The 14,774-nt window shown below is 43.2% G+C and overlaps 1 protein-coding gene across 3 annotated transcripts in view; it reads right to left on the reverse strand.

The window, feature by feature from the left end:
• Positions 1-10,216, reverse strand: part of LOC129811830 (bone morphogenetic protein 4-like) — a 33,307-nt gene extending 23,091 nt beyond the window's left edge. Inside the window, exons 1-3 of one of the 3 annotated variants that reach the window (XM_055863479.1) lie at positions 10,005-10,216; positions 7,124-7,452; positions 1,713-6,661 (exon numbers count right to left, since the gene is read on the reverse strand). The gene's annotated coding sequence lies outside the window, so the exon portion shown is untranslated. Of the gene's footprint in view, positions 1-1,712; positions 7,453-10,004 lie in introns of all 3 variants that reach the window. The other 2 variants (XM_055863477.1, XM_055863480.1) reach the window with 2 other exon arrangements.
• Positions 10,217-14,774: the final 4,558 nt, after the last annotated feature.

Genomic DNA, 14,774 nt, shown 5'->3' on the forward strand with positions numbered 1-14,774 from the left:
TTACTGCACATCAATAGCCTAAAGCCCCCTGAACATTTTAGGCCATTGAGAAGCTCTTAAGTGGATGAGCGAGTGTTAACTATGTCTTTTCAAACCTTGACATTTAATACTCTGTATAAATCACTCCGGGGACCTGTTATTCTTTCAAGAATGTAACTACATACTTTCAAATAAAACTTGAAAGGGCCCAGCAAGTTTTAAAACGCAGTGTGCGCTCCTAAGATGGCAGGAAGGAATTCCAAGCAGTCAGAATATGCTAACATCCCAGTGTGGGCAAACCGTGGGCAGGAAGATGGGACGCAAAGCAGAGAGGAGAGAAAGGAGAGGAGAGTGGAAAGAGGAGAAGATCAGAGGAGAGGAGAGGAGAAAAACAACAAGGTGGTCATCATGGATATTGGGATAGGACATGGAGGACTGCTCATATGAACTTGCTCCTTCCATCTGTAGGGGACCAACCCTCTGTCAATCTAAACCGGACCTGTCAAACTCATGGGCAGCACCAGGAACAATTTAATTTTTATTTTCATGGGTTTCAGTGTTCAGTTCACTGATGAAAACACCCCAGCATAGATCAGCATTCATTTCAAGATGGTCCATGCTGGTATTTGCTGGTCTGTGCTGGTCAGAGGCTGGTATAGCTGGTCAAGCTGGTCTGACCAGCGTGGTCTGTCTGGTTATGCTGGTTTACTAGCATGGTCTAGCTGATTTTGCTCGTGACCAGCCATCGCTGTGTTTTGGACACTTGTGACCAGCCTTCACTCTGTTTTGGACACATACAAGCTTGTGCTGGTGATGCTGGTATGCTGGTGACCCAGCTGGTCCATGCTGGAGTATGCTGGTCAAGCATGGTCTAGCTGGTCAAGCTTGTCTGATCACGCCCACCGATATAATTTTCCCCAGCATGCTCTATTGCAGTTCATTTTTGTAATTGTTTGTTTCAATATATGTTTTGTTTATTGTGTTTTTGGATGTACATTGATGGATTAATTAATCTTATGCTACACAAGATGAATAACATACATGTTTCTAAACTAATCCAATCTCTTAGTTGGATTTATTGCACCCCTTACTGAAATGGCTGTTCCAGTTGAGATGGTTTGGGTAGTCTCATTTTTATTTTTTTCTAGCCCTGGCAGTCATTCTGAATGCATATTGTGGATGAAGAAAAGTTCCAATTGTTGGATATCCCCTCTCTGGCTGGATCCCAATAGGAATTAAACATCACTTTGCAAGCCAGTAGGATCCAAGATAGTACATTTCATGCTTTGGAAGTTGTGGGAACGTATGTCTTTGGTTTCCTATTGGTTCTGGGAACAAAGCCATACACTAAGTTTCCTGACCGGTAAAACAGAAAGTGACCTTTTTGCTTGTTCTGGGAACGTACATTTTTAGGTTTCTGCGAGGTTCTGAGAACATTTTACTATGGTTGTCCCGCCCTGGCCGTAGAGATCCTTTTTATGTCTCTATTTTGGTTGGTCAGGGCGTGAGTTTGGGTGGGCATTCTATGTCTGGTGTTCTATGTTGTCCTTGTTTTGTATTTCTGTGTGTTTGGCCTGGTATGGTTCTCAATCAGAGGCAGCTGTCTATCGTTGTCTCTGATTGAGAATCATACTTAGGTAGCCTGTTCCCACCTGTGTTTGTGGGTCGTTGTTTCCTGTTTAGTGTTCGTTTGTCAAGTGTTGCGTATTTTATTAAATAATATGAACACTTACGACGCTGCACCTTGGTCGTCTTCTCCTTCTCCCGACGACGTTCGTTACAATGGTTCCCTGAACGTTTTCATGGGATGTTTTATTCATGTTCTGAGAATGGGAATAATAGGTTATTTGGAGGTTTTTCATCTTAAAACTTTCACAAAATGTTTCAATAAGACTTAAAAACACTTCTAGCTTAGTTTGGGTTAACTGTTTCTAGCTCCATGCACAGATAGGGCACATGGAAATTAATTTGCTTAGGCATTAATCATGCAAATACATGAAAAAAATAATAATGGCACGTCATTGAGATTCAAACCGTATAATCTTCTCTGTCCATGGAATTAGTCCACTGTGCCACCAGGATAGAGCTAGCATGCAAAGTGGTTGTATTTAGCCTGTTCAAACAGACCCCATTTCAAAGGGAACAAGCACTCGTTAAGATTAGGGGTGGCCAATTAGTAGGCGCGGCCAACACACCTGAACACACTTCACAAGATAGGGGATAGAGAGAGTTTTGTTGACGCTGATAGCGGAATGTATAATTTTTTAATGCTACTAATGTTTTCTTGTGGTTTATATGGAAAGTTTTCTTAATGTTCTAAGAACATGACTTTAAATAGAACAATGAGGAACCCTGTAGGAAATGGTATGCTGAAGTACTGAAATTCCCAGAGAAGAAGGTTTTTTCTTAACATCCTCGAAACAATTTGAAAACATGACTTTAAATAGAACCACGAGGAAACCTGGTGGAAACGTTATGCTGAAGTATTGCCATTCCCACAGGAGAACTGTAACACTCGTCGTTGGAATGAGGTGAGGACCAAAGCGCAGCGTGGTAAGTGTTCATCATTATATTTATTAAACCTAGAACACTAAACAAAATAACAAAGGAGAACGAAACGCAACAGTTTTGTAAGGTGACATCCACTACACAGAAAATAATCACCCACAAAACACAATGGAAAAACAGGCTACCTAAATATGGCTCCCAATCAGAGACACCGACTGACACCTGCTTCTGATTGAGAACCATACTAGGCCAAACACATAGAAAAGGACAATAGAACAAAACATAGAAAAAACAACATAGAATGCCCACCCCAACTCATGCCCTGACCAAACTAAAATAAAGACATAACAAAGGAACTAAGGTCAGAACGTGACAAGAACATTGTTTCTTAACATTCTCTGAACTATTTGAGAACATTTCCAATGTCAAACCAGTTGGAGAATGTTTCTAGAACATTACCACATTTTTAATAAATGTAACCATGTTTGAACTTTTAGGGAACATTGTGTTAAAGTAATGAAATATCAAGAAAATAACATTATTTTGTCAAATTTCTTAAATATGCTGAGAATGTTCCAAAGCCAAGCAAATGTCTTGCACCATTTCTAGAATGTTGTGGGAAGGTTGTGTGCAAAATAACCATAGGACAACCACACTCTCACCAATCTTAAAGAAGCATATGGTTCTCAGAAAGTTATCTGTTAGCTGGGATGTGACAATGCTGGTTTTGCTGGTGACTAGCTTATGCACCAGTGTCCAAAACACAGTGAAGGCTGGTCACCAGCAAAACACAGCGACGGTTGGTCACCAGCAAAACACAGCGACGGTTGGTCACCAGCAAAACACAGCAAAGGTTGATCACCAGCAAAACACAGCAAAGGCTGGTCACCACGAAAACACAACGAAGGTTGGTCACCAGCAAAACACAGCAAAGGCTGGTCACCACGAAAACACAACGCAGGTTGGTCACCAGCAAAACACAGCAAAGGCTGGTCACCACGAAAACACAACGAAGGCTGGTCACCAGCAAAACACAGCGAAGGTTGATCACCAGCAAAACACAACGACGGCTGGTCACCAGTAAAACACAGCAAAGGTTGATCACCAGCAAAACACAACGAAGGCTGGTCACCAGTAAAACACAGCAAAGGTTGGTCACCAGCAAAAGACAATAAAGGCTGGTCACCATAAAACACATCGAAGGCACATCAAAAACACAACGAAGGCACCACTAAAAATGTTGTGAAGACTGGTCACCAGCAAAAACAGCACCTATGCTGGACCAGCCTATGCTGGTCTATGCTGTTTTTTTTCAGCAGGTTTATCAAGCCTCAACATCAGATTCAGTGACCTGCAGATTTTGAATAGTTGAAGGGATGAATGCTGACGGCTTTTGACATCTTTATTATCACCCTTTGTTCTGGTTCTGTCAGCAAGGTTAGCAAGACACTGCTGCTAGATACATCGACTTGTGGCTTGGCTCACTGTCTAAGGTGCGTTGTTGTATGCTTATAACATTCTTGATATGTCTAACGTTTTCTGTAAGATGATCGTGGAATGTGAAAATGAATATTGGCAAAACTGCATTGAGAATATGTACACATCAAGTTTCTATTTAGTTACAGATCATTCATTTTTCTGTACACCAGAAAACAGAGATATTGTGTAAGCAGCTAGCGGTGATAAATCGGGGGCTCGACGGATATATCAAAACAGTAGTAAAAGCAATACATTTATACATCTAAAAGGAGTGACTGAGTTGTTTATCAAACTTGCGGTCTCCAGCTTGGATATTTGTTTAATCAAATTTGTTTGTAATGTCAACATTGCACGACAGCTTTATTTGAAAGACTGAAAAGGAAATATATGTCATATACTGTGTAAAGTGTGTATGTGTGTAAGCATAGCACTGTTACAGGGTGTGTTTCAGATGCTGCAGGTCCTCTGAAAGCTACACCGTTATTTGATAAGAAATTGTTCTAAGAAAATTAGGTTCGACCGCCAAGTCAGCTAGAAGTCAACTATTCCCCTCCGACATAATTAAATGTAAAGCCTTAATCCACCATGAGAAGGGCACTTGGGTTTGTCAAGGTATAAAGTCCCCATAGCTAGGCCTCAGATGTGGATGACTCACACGTGACATCACAGTTTACAGTCGGATACCACACTAGGGGTGCCCAACCTCATGCTTGGGATTTTGTGGAGACGTAGGTGGTCAGGCGATGAGGTCACCGCTCAGCTAAGGGCTTTGGGCAACCCATAGCCTCTTGTTTGGGATCCGCTGTGCTTCCGATCTCTCCGTGGGAACCAATGCCTTGCATATGTGCGCCATGGAAAAAGCACTGCAAGTAGAACGGAGTCCCAGGCCCCCAGGTTCCACCCAGCACTACATAATTAAACAAGGAGGGAATTTTACACACTTTAAAGAGAGTCCCTCTCCACTTTACTTTGGGCCAACAGCGCGTAATTGCTTTTGCTGGAAAAGCTGAAGTTTTGGGGAGCGGTCTAAATATCTTGGTGAAACTGGTAGCAACAGAGCTCTCCGTGTAAGTATGGGTCTGTGGAAGTTGTTTGGGAGGAAAACTTTCAGATTAAAGCACCAAGGGACACACACACTGATTTGCCCTTGAAAGCAACCAACTAAACACATCCTGCGACTGCCTATAGAATCTACAACTAGATCCTTAAATGCATAAACATGCACCCTACTTTTATGGGACTGCAGGTTTGTGACATTCTAAGTAAATGGGGAGTTGTTGGAATGTATGGGGTTGTGGGAGGGGGAGGCCAGGGGTTCACAATAATTCCCTTTTGTAGGATATCCTATGATCTTTTTCTGGATGGCTGACTGAAAAGTTAATTTCTAGCTGGTAATTGTAGGTTATTTTGCCCTATGAGTGCAATTTCAGATTTGATAAACGAGTCCCTTTGGCAGTGCAGCGTTTATTTTCTGTGAGTTGATTTGAGAGCTGCAGCTCAGGGGTGGGATCCAGTCTACCCCACACGTCTGCCTGCCTGCCTGCTTGAGTCTAACCTGGGGCATAGCACCCTGACAGACAGCTCAGATCCCCACTGTAGTGTACTGTTCACCCCACAGCAGTAGAAAGGTTTCAAGTTTTAAGGAACACGAAGTGCTTACCGTGAGTTATGTTATAAGTTATGTTATAAGTGCAAATGTGTACAAGTCGCTACTATGACATTTTTCTAAATCCAGTTTTATTTACGATGCTTCTACTGTATGTGATTTCTTCAGCCTCCATGTTTAAATGCATTTATTGCACTTATAGGGTATGCTATGACAATTGGTCCACCTCCAGTTTATTTTGTTTACTAAGTAACGGTGTAGGTTAAAACCTCTTAAACTCTGACCCCCTCTGGTGGCATTTTATAAACGACACATAATATTGTATACTACCCTCATAAAGTACATTTGGTTTTAAAACTATAAACACGTGCCTAGTACTCTTAGACAGGTAAGAAATGTGGGATTCAGATAAAAGTGTCAAAAACAATGTGACTACTACAGAGGCCGAGATACAGCAGACCAAACAAACCTGAAATGTACCGTTTTCTAAATAAAAAAAATATTTGGAGGGTTGGAGTACCCCCAATTGTCCCCATGTTGAGGAATAAGAGATTTGAAAGGTTTTAGATAAAACATGTCACCAATTACTGTTCCCAAAAAAATAACAAATTCTCAGATCATTTACCTAATGGTGGTGCTCTAAACATGCACAAATCCCCCCTTTCCATGCATACTAAATATTTAGACTTTTGATGACATTGCATACATCTGATTTTAAATCTGTGGTTAGGGGGCACTTTGCAACCTGAGCTGAAGTGTGCTGAGAAGCCCTTAAAACATCATGGTTTAGTCACATTACCTGTAATTCACAGTCAAAATCAGCATGTTGCTGAACGTTTACCACAGAATGAGTCTTAGAGCTGTCATGCCACACAATGTAAAATCCCAGAATGTTACGTTGGTCGTCCTAATGAAGCACAACCGCAACAAACATGAAGGTTTACGGGTTTTATGTTTTCAAGTGATGCATTGTAGTTTTCCTCGTCAGGCACTCAGTGCTAATCCGCCTGGCTAACTCAAGCCACATTTTCTGCTCTCTGCACTTTCACAGTGGTCCCTGGAGCTAGTTGACATGACACAAATTTTCCGCTGTCAATAAAAAGATAAATAAATTATAAAATGGTGATTTCAAAATGACTCACAAGCATTAGGCTTGTTTTTTTTGTTTTTTTTTAACTAAAGGACCCTTAAGAGGGCTGCAGCTGGAAATCATGCACTTTTACTATGGCAGGGGCTGAGGGGCCTGGGAGCAGCAGGGTGTGTGTGTGTGTGTGTGTGTGTGTGTGTGTGTGTGTGTGTGTGTGTGCGCGCGCGCGCGTGTGGGAGGGGGGACTAATAGGTTTACGTACTATATGCCTTATCTGTGCCAAAAGATTCACCATGTCTTCTGCATATCACAAACTAAGCCTTGCTTTTTCAGCTTCATACAACATTTCAAGACACCCCTTTCCCTATGTGTTATTTCATGGCAATACTAAACAATTTGGATGAGTTGAAATAATCCCAGTACTCTGGATAAGGTTCACAGCACAGGGAGTAGAGATAGGATACCATGCTGGATGAAATGATGGACAGGCTATCCAATCTTGTATCCTCCTTTTAAGAGTTGCAAACACCTCTCCTCTCCCCATCATGTTTTATTGTGTTGTGTTCTTTAGGTCTCCGGTTCCACTGTAACCAACACCTCCTATCCCAATCTGCTTTTCCTCCCTTGGTGCCACGGGTGTGAAAAACGGGAAGCCCAAACCTCGCCGTGTGGGCCTCCTGGTCACTGTGGCAACCGTTCAAACATGGCAGCGGTTGGTGCTGGGTTAACTGCCAAATTTATTGCATTGCTCCATCGGTTACCCCTCCAGTACCTTGCGCCATCAGTGGGGAGCCTGAAACACAGCAGGAAAGAGGAGGTGAGATGAGAAGGATGGATAGAAGGATAGGAGGGGGGAAGGGGGGCAACCCAGGACCTTCTCTGAGGTCTCCAACCCACCACATGTACGCTGGTTGGATCCAGAACACACCAGCGTTCCCCATGGTGTCTCTCCCAGCACGGCTCCAGCTGTTAGCAGCTTGTAAAAAAAACTTTTTATGACAGTGTATCTGTTATTTATTTATCACTCCTGAGTAAGAAACACAAGCAATTAGCTGCAGTACACACAGTCTCCTGGCAGAGAGAGGGACGAGCTGCCAGGTTTCAACCACAAGATGACTTTCCACCACTGAGGCCTATTCGTCAAAGCATCTCGGTCAATTAGCCTTCTTTCTTAAAAATTGACCAGAGGTAACCAAGGGAGACGCCTGCTTTCTTTTAATCTGGCTCAACTTCCAGATACAGCTAAGTCTTTGGTATATTTTCAAGGAGATACCAAAATAGTGAAATGAACCTCAATTTGAGGCCCCTGGGAGTGTTGTTGACAATAAATCAACAGAAACCCTGGCCTTAAATGGAAATGAGGCTTGTTGCCGTCAGGGAAGTACAGTAATATGCTGTTTATGTGGTTATTTTTGACTTGATTATTTGTAACTAACAGTGTTTTAGGACACTTCCATCTATTGGGCGTTAGCCGTTGTTGTTATTGCCTGCATCTGCTGAAAACCAAACAATGGCGGGTGGTCACCTTTCATCATGGTATGATGGGAATGGGAATGTATTTGGTAATGGGTAACGGTACAACAGCTCAAGAAAAGTGACATCATTTGCTTAAAAACTTGTTTTCGGTCCGTTTGCCAGGGGTGAAGCAAACCATCTGTGGCTGCTGGAGGGGGTCGTGGCTTTGGGGTATGGTTCAGTCCACTTTTGTTTATATGCCTGTGTTTTGTTTGGGTTTCAGGGCAATTTTTCGAGATGCGTGTTGCCTGACTGTCATTTCACAGTTCTCGTAGTGGTTTAAGGGGTTCGCTGAAGGACAGGGTGGAGAATCGTTGGATTCACAGACACAGGTCATTTGGAGCTAAAATCACTGAGAGCTGATCTATCCTCAAACAACTGTCTTTCTCTAAACTCTGCCCGATACTGTTCTGCAACCCCACACAGACACACAGACAGACACAGATAACTGTACAGACACACACACCCACAGAGAACTCTGTTGTGCTAGCAGTTGCGCTATCTCACAGCTGTTTGCTGAGGACGGTGAGGTCTCTCTGCATAAATTTCACTGATATCACCTCCATCAGAGAGCCATAAAGCTGATTTATTATAAATACAGCTCTCGTGTGTTTACTGCGCACATTCTTGGGCCTGCAACATCTTTCAAAGTGAGCACTTGCAGGTGCTCCGGCTCAGTCTCTGTGGGGCAGACTGGAATAGAAACGCAGGGGGGGGGCGGGGGCGGGGGGAGACAGAGGGGGGAAGAGAAAGAGAGAGGAGATAACAAAGGAAGGTGGTGGGGCAAGAAAACATGGCAGCCATTACTGTGGTGATTTAGCTGGAGCTGATAAGTGATAAGGATAATGCACTAAAGTGTTGAGTTACTTTCTGTCCCCACTTTCAGCTTCCCAAGAATAAATCTGGAGCTGGGCTGAAGGATATTTTTCCTAATAGCCCAGAAGCAGATGACACGTTAACATTCCCCATTAGTCAGGGTGTTCACAGAGAATAGCAGGCTAGCTAGTTGTAGCCATCAGCAGTTTACCTGTAGTAGTACCAGAGGTAAAGAGGGCTAGCTAGCTAACCTTAGTTAGCAGTAGTTTAGCTGTAAGCAGTAGTTTAGTTGTAGTATCACCAGAAGGTTAGCCATAATTTTTTATCATCATCCATCATTGTCTTTTACCTCCCAAATTTAGAGGTACACCTCTGTAAATCATTCATTTGAACTGGTGCCTGTGCTGCTTGATTTCAAACCAAAATGAAAATGGATAGCCCTAACATCATACAGCCTCAAAATGGAAGCCAGTTGACTCCACTGACCTGGTCGGGAGGATCTCAATTTTCCCTCAGGTCGCTATATCTGTACTGTCTCTTTATCTCACCTCTTTTTCTGATAATGACACTGCAGAAAAGGCTAGAGAGGGAGGGAAGACATCTTGGCTCTGCTTGTGGAACCTTAAGTAGTTCAACAATAATAAGCGAGAGGACAGAGAGAAGAGAAATGTAAGACATTCCAGAAATGCGAGGGAGCTGCTGGCTTTGTGGATACAGCGGGAGATTGACCAAACCTAACACCAGGAACTCTGACCCGCTGATCTGCATCTTTGTGTCTCTCTGCTCTGCCCTAAGTACCTCACACAGCCCCTTTCTCAAACGCACGCACGCACACACGCCGCACGCACGCACGCACACACACACACACACACACACACACACACACACACACACACACACACACACACACAGTATCAAAAGCATATGGCTTGCTGAATGCGAGTGAGAATAAGGAGGAGAGATTCTTCTGGCAACATCTCCGCACACAAAGCAAGGGAGAGAGTTGTTGATTACCTTGAGGGTCAGCAATCACTGGAAAGAGAAGAGTAGAACAGCAGGAGCTCCAGCTTTTCTGGCATGTGAAGAGAGAGGAAAGATTATGAGGAAATCACTCACTTTGATGGAAGCCTTTTAGCAAACTTGTCAGCTATAAATGTGTTCACTTTTGCATCAGACAGGCTCCCACTCATCCCACTTCTTTGCCGTTTTTCTTCTCTCTCTCTCTTCCCCCTCTCTTTTCCTCTCTCTTTCTCTCTGTTTGACAGTCAATCCACGTACACATGTAGAATCTTCATTTGGGCAATCTTTTGTTGCTGAATGAAAAAAAATCCCACTGAAATTTTAGACTGGATTTGCCCTAACGAAAAATGGATCAACCCCTACAAACACGTTCATTAATTATAATTATAATAATTATAATTCACGTTTCCTGTTGCTGCAGGATTATTTTTCTGTTGCTGCAAACTGCCTCAGATTAAGATCTTACATCTGTATAAAGACGAGTAACAGCTACCGTAAACAGTACAATTGTTCTTTAAAGCACCTGTTTTGTCCACTGTGTGTCAAGCTCTCTGTTTGTTTACACACACACACACACACACACACACACACACACACACACACACACACACACACACACACACACACACACACACACACACACACACACAAAGCAACATGTAAACAGATATACCCACAAACGTCCTACCGCTGGTCACAATCTGGCCTGTGTTTACTTCCCAGCATTTATTCACGGGGTGGAAATATTTATCCTTGATGAAGCATGCATTTATCCTGCTTTTTTTCTCCCCGACCACAACCTCTAAAATCAAATAAACGAAAAAGCTGTATTCTTTTCTTCATGAAATCCCATCAAGAGGAATGTCTGGAAATCCATGTCCTACTCCTCCATCATCCCCAGATCCCCTCATTACTCAACATGTTGATCCTATTACGCCTCTACATCTTTTATTTTTATCAAGATAAACGTGCTGAGAAATCATTTCATATTCCTCTTTTGCTTATTGCCTGCTCAAACACGGGTTCACTAAACTGAACCAATTTGCTGTGTGGTTGTCGTGATGGAGCTATTCTCTCAGAGCATATTGCTTTGACTTCATAAAAGCTGTATGTGAACAGACGTACTGAGCTTTGTTGGCTTTTTCAAACATAAGGAGTAGTTTACTTGGCTCTCATTAAGGATGGAACACAAGCCGGACGACTTTATGAAGTTACGAAGGGCACAGACGGCTGGTGGTACCTTCATTGGGGAGGATGGGCTCATAGTAATCGCTGGAACGGAATAAATGGAATGATATCGAACACATCAAACACATCGTTTACATGTGGTTGATACCATTCCATTTACTGCATTCCAGCCATTACTAGGAGCCGTCCTCCCCTCAGCAGCCTCCTGTGACAGAGGGAAGAAATACCATCCGTCAATATACCTGTCAATCACAACCGTATCCAGACCAGAGAGGAAGAAGGAGAATCTGTGTTCTATAAGAATTTGCATTGAAACAAACAAAGGGGCCACATATCCCTCCAAAGTCACAGATTAACAAGTTACTTTCTTTCTTCAAAACAGTTCTATTTATTCCAATTCTTTTAACAGCAACCCAGCTAGCAAACTCAATAGTCTGACATATCTGTAAGTTAAACACCTCTGTTTAGCCATGACACGAAAGGGTCCCCAGTTGAGCTCATTGGGGGGTCCCTGGGAGCTGAGATGGCGAGGGCCTGCAACGGAGACTCCAGGGGAACCAGCCAGTGTCCTTCATCACGGCTGTCCACACAGAGCTGGGTGAAACGGGGAAAAAAGAAAAAAACAATTAGCTAGTGTGTGAACAAGCCCTTGTTTATTGACTTTCTGAGGAAACTTTATTAACCTGCCCGGCCTTGAATGGAAGACACCTGCTGTTCGCACTTAGGCTGTCATTACCACTGTGGAGGGAGCAGGGAGGGTCCCAGCGATGCCCGCTGCAGCCTGCTGTTCCTTTGTCCCATGCCCGTCATCCAGCAATTGAGCACTACGATGGTTACAATGAGATTGCACTTTGTTGGGTATCGTCGCTAAGCTGACAGACCTTTTTCCCCTCACTTGTCGGCAATCAAATTACAGCCGACAACCCCACTGACTCTGGTTTTGTTCCTTTTGTCAGTCTGTAAAAATAGGCAGAGTGCTCTCCATGATTGACTTTTGTGAGGTTGCCGTTGGTGAAGTGGGTGATTGTGAAAGAATCATATTCGGACAATACGGATACAGAAACAATTTGAAAAGCAAAGAGACCAGGACGGACACATTGAGTCATTGTGGCTGAAGTGAAGTGGCAGGGTGCATGGGGAGGACTAGGTATTCGGATTTCACACAAAAATCCATATTGACCGAGGTAAAAACTTAAATTCAGCATTGTTGTCCCCCCCACCCTTCTATTTCAACTTTCCCCGAAAAAAAACTCATATTGCTTAGCAACAGTTGCCCATGCCAGCAAATTCGGTGGTGAGCTCACCCCTAAGAGGGACAGAAACATTGGAGTCTGTCTCTCCCAGGGCAGTGTGGAATGGGTAAGTCCTCCCAGTGAGTGACACTTCCTCTAAAGTGCATGTGTCAATGGCTAACTTTCAGCAGGACAGATTAAACACAACAGCCTGGCTTTCATCGTTCCTCCAGGGCTCAGGGACCAGAGATACTAGCCATTACAAGGACAGCACTGAGGCGAGTGTGGATGCGTGGGCTTTAGCATGTCCGCAGCTAAACAGACTCTGTGTGAGTGTGTGTGACCATTCTGCATGCACTAAAGTCTCTTTATATACAGTATGAGTGTCTATTTATTGACTTGTTCTTGTTCAGGAAATGAGGTAACTGGAAACCAAGAGCGGGCTACAACCAGACATTCACAAATATACAAGCAGTGGAGATCCAAATATGTAACCTGGCCAAGGCTGAGACCCAAAACATGTGAACCATGTGAACTCAGACCATGTCCCCCCTACAGCAAACTCTGCTTTGAAGGTTCATGGTTCAATGTAAATCGCAGTATCTAGTGACACACTACCCACTGGGCACACCACGTCATTTCAAAGTGGACAATTGGGTAATATTTAGTTGAGATGTTGATCAATGAGATTACAACCTACACTATGTATACAAAGGTATGTGGACACCCCTTCAAACGAGTGGATTCTACTATTTCAGCCACACCCATTGCTGACAGGTGTATACAATTGAGCACACCACCATGGAATCTCCATAGACAAACATTGGCAGTAGAATGGCCTTACTGAAGCTCAGTTACTTTCAAAATGGCACCGCCATAGGATGCCACCTTTCCAAAAAGTCAGTTCGTCATATTTCTGCCCTGCTAGAGCTGCCCCGGGTCAACTGTAAGTGCTGTTATTGTGAGTGGAAATGTCTAGGAGCAACAACGGCTCAGCCACGAAGTGGCGCTGAAGGAGCTAGCTATCGTTTTACGATCCCGTAACCAATTGTGCTATTGTGTATGTTTTTTTTGCGTTATTTGTAACTTATTTTGAACATAATGTTTGTGTCTCCATGTCTTATGACCGAGAAGAGTTTCTAGAGATCAGGACAGCGATTACTCATTCTGTACTGGAGGAACAATTTTTTCTTCAATGAGTCAGATGGGAAGGATTTACTTCAGACACCCGACAAGGCCCTCATCCCCATCATTTGCAGGAGAAAGAGTCGAAGGTATCGGGGACGAAGGTCCGGGTGCCTTGTAAGGATCCGTCGCAGAGAGGGTAATCTATCTTTACCATCAGTCCTATTAACCAACGTACTATCAATCGATAACAAAATAGACTACAATCACGTATATCCAACCAACGGGACGTTAAAAGCTGTAATATCTTATATCGTCATGGCCTTTTTGGCAGGATAGAACAGCAGCCTCTGGTAAGACTAGGGCTATGTATATTTGTAAACAACAGCTGGTGCACGAAATCTCAAGGAAGTCTCAAGGTTTTGCTCGACTGAGGTAGAGTATCTCATGATAAGCTGTAGACCACACTATTTACCATGAGAGCTTTCATCTGTATTTTTCGTAGCTGTTTATATACCACCACAAACCGATGCTGGCACTAGACCGCACTCAATAAGCTGCATATGGCCATAAGCAAACAGGAAAACACTAATCCAGAGCCAGCGCTCTTGATGCAAGGAAACTCAAATTCGTTTTACCTAATTTCTACCAGCATGTTAAATGTGCAACCAGAGAGAAAAAAACTCTAGACCACGTTTACTCCACACACAGAGACGCATACTAAGCTCTCCCTCACCCGCCATTTGGCAAATCTGACCATAATTCTATCATCCTGATTCCTGCTTACAAGCAAAAGCTAAAGCAGGAAGCACTAGTGACTCAGTCAATAAGAAAGTGGTCAGATGAAGCAGATGCTAAGCTACAGGACTGTTTTTCTAGCACAGACCGGAATATTTTCCTGAATTCTTCCGATGGCATTAAGGAGTACACCACATCAGTCACTGGCTTCATCAATAAGTGCATTGATGACGTCGTCCTCACAGTGACTGTACGTACATACCTACAGTTGAAGTCGGAAGTTTACATACACCTTAGCTAAATACATTTAAACTCAGTTTTTCACAATTCCTGACATTTAATCCGAGTAAAAATTCCCTATCTTAGATCAGTTAGGATCACCACTTTATTTGAAGAATGTGAAATGTCAGAATAATAGTAGAGAGAATGATTTAGTTCAGCTTTTATTTCTTTCATCACATTCCAAGTGGGTCAAAAGTTT

This window comes from Salvelinus fontinalis, chromosome 15, assembly GCF_029448725.1.
Source record: "Salvelinus fontinalis isolate EN_2023a chromosome 15, ASM2944872v1, whole genome shotgun sequence".
Lineage (NCBI taxonomy): Eukaryota > Metazoa > Chordata > Actinopteri > Salmoniformes > Salmonidae > Salvelinus > Salvelinus fontinalis.